Raw genomic sequence first — 2,242 nt, 5'->3', positions numbered from 1 at the left:
GTATCGAATATGGTGAGTCATGAGCCTCCTGAAGAATCAACTTCCTGATCTCTGGATCATTGGGTACACAAATCCGTTGCTCAAACCATATGGTTCCCTGTTCATCCCCACGGAATCCTTCTGCTTTTCCTTTGCTCATCATTTCATTTATCTCAGCGATACCTTGGCCCAACTTCTGGGCTTCTCTGATTCTTCCCAACAAGGTGGATTGTACCTTGAGTGCGGCAACATAACCTCTAGGAACTATTTCCAACTAAAGATCTCTAAGCTCATCACATAACTCCTGAGGTAAACCTCCTACTGTAAGGGTATTAACATAACTCTTACGGCTCAATGCATCCGCCACGACATTGGCTTTTCCTGGATGATAATGCAGACTCATGTCATAATCCTTTATAAGTTCCAACCATCTCCTTTGCCTGAGATTCAAGTCCTTCTGCGTGAAGATATACTTCAAACTCTTGTGATCCATGTAAACATCACAACGATTCCCAATAAGATAGTGTCTCCATGTCTTGAGTGCAAGCACTACGACTGCCAACTCCAAATCATGTGTGGCATAGTCCAACTCATGAGGTCGAAGTTGTCGTGAGGCATAAACTACAACCTTTCCCTCTTGCATAAGAACACCTCCAAGTCCCTGTCGTGAAGCATCACAATACACCTGAAAGTCCTTGTGTACGTCAGGCAGGATTAGCACTGGGGCTGTAACCAAACACTTCTTCAACTCTTGAAAACTGGCTTCACACTATTCAGTCCAAACGAACTTGGTATCCTTCTTCAACAACACTGTCATGGGCCTTGCAATCCTGGAGAAATTTTCAATAAATCTCCGGTAATATCCTACAAGTCCAAGGAAACTGCGAATCTCGCCAACTATGGTGGGTGCATTCCATTCTGTGACTGCCTCTACCTTGGTAAGGTCCACTGCAATCCCTTCACCTGACACAAGATGTCCAAGAAATTCGACTTCCTTGAGCCAAAACTCACACTTGCTGAACTTGGCATAAAGTTGATGTTCTCTGAGCTTCTCCAAAACTAAGCGCAGATGTTCGGCGTGTTCCTCCTCATTCTTGGAGAAAATCAATATATCATCAATGAAAACCACCACAAACTTATCCAAGAACTCCATGAATACCTTGTTCATCATGCTCATAAAATAGGCAGGGGCATTAGTTAAACCAAAGGACATGACTGTATACTCATAAAGCCCATACCTTGTGGTAAAAGCTGTCTTGGGTATATACTTCTCGCGGATCTTCAACTGGTGATAACCCGATCGAAGATCGATCTTGGAAAAAACAGTAGCTCCTTCTAACTGGTCAACAAGTCATTGATCATCGGTAGTGGATACTTGTTCTTGATGGTCACCTCATTCAGAGAACGGTAATCCACACACATCCTCAAGGTCCCATCCTTCTTCTCCACCAAGAGTACTGGGGCTCCCCAAGGTGATGAACCCGGGCGAATATACCCTTTCTCTAGCAACTCCTTAATCTGTTTCTTGACTTCCTCCAAATCATTAGCAGGCATTCGATACAACCTCTTGGAGATAGGTCCTCTGCCTGGCAGCAACTCAATCAAAAACTCAATCTCCCCATGTAACGCCCCGGATCCGATGCGCCAGCTGTCTGCCAGTTACTCGCCGTCGTTGCCATGTCATTTGCTTGCGTGTTGCATTTTATCATGTCATCATGTGCATTTCATTTTGCATACGTGTTCGTCTCATGCATCCGAGCCTTTTCCCCGTTGTCCGTTTCGCGATCCGACGCTCCTATGTCCTCCGGCGTTCCCCTTTTGTCTCTCGTTGTGAGTGGGTGTTAAACGTTCTCGGAATGGACCGAGTCTTGCCAAGCGGCCTTGGTATAGCACCGGTAGACCGCCTGTCAAGTTTCGTGCCATTTGGAGGTCGTTTGGTACTCCAACGGTTAACCGGGTAACCGTAAAGCCCCTCTCTCTTTGCAGCCCAACACCCCTTCCAAACTGGCCCAAAACCCACCTAACTCCCCTCCATGCTCTCGTTCGTTCGATCACGATTGCGTGGCCGAAAACCGCTCCTCATTTGGACTCTCCTAGCTCCCTCTACCTATAAATATGTGGCCTCCCCCGAAATTCCCGCAGTCCAAACCCTAGCCCTCTCCCTCTCAGCCCCGCCGGACATGTCCACGTCACGCCGGACATGTCCACCGCCTGCCGCCACGTCGCTGCAGCCAATCGGCGCGCGACACGTCACCCTGCCGCC

This window comes from Triticum dicoccoides, chromosome 6B, assembly GCF_002162155.2.
Source record: "Triticum dicoccoides isolate Atlit2015 ecotype Zavitan chromosome 6B, WEW_v2.0, whole genome shotgun sequence".
Lineage (NCBI taxonomy): Eukaryota > Viridiplantae > Streptophyta > Magnoliopsida > Poales > Poaceae > Triticum > Triticum dicoccoides.
The sequence above is the reverse complement of the archived record's forward strand: the minus strand, read 5'-3'. Positions refer to the sequence as shown.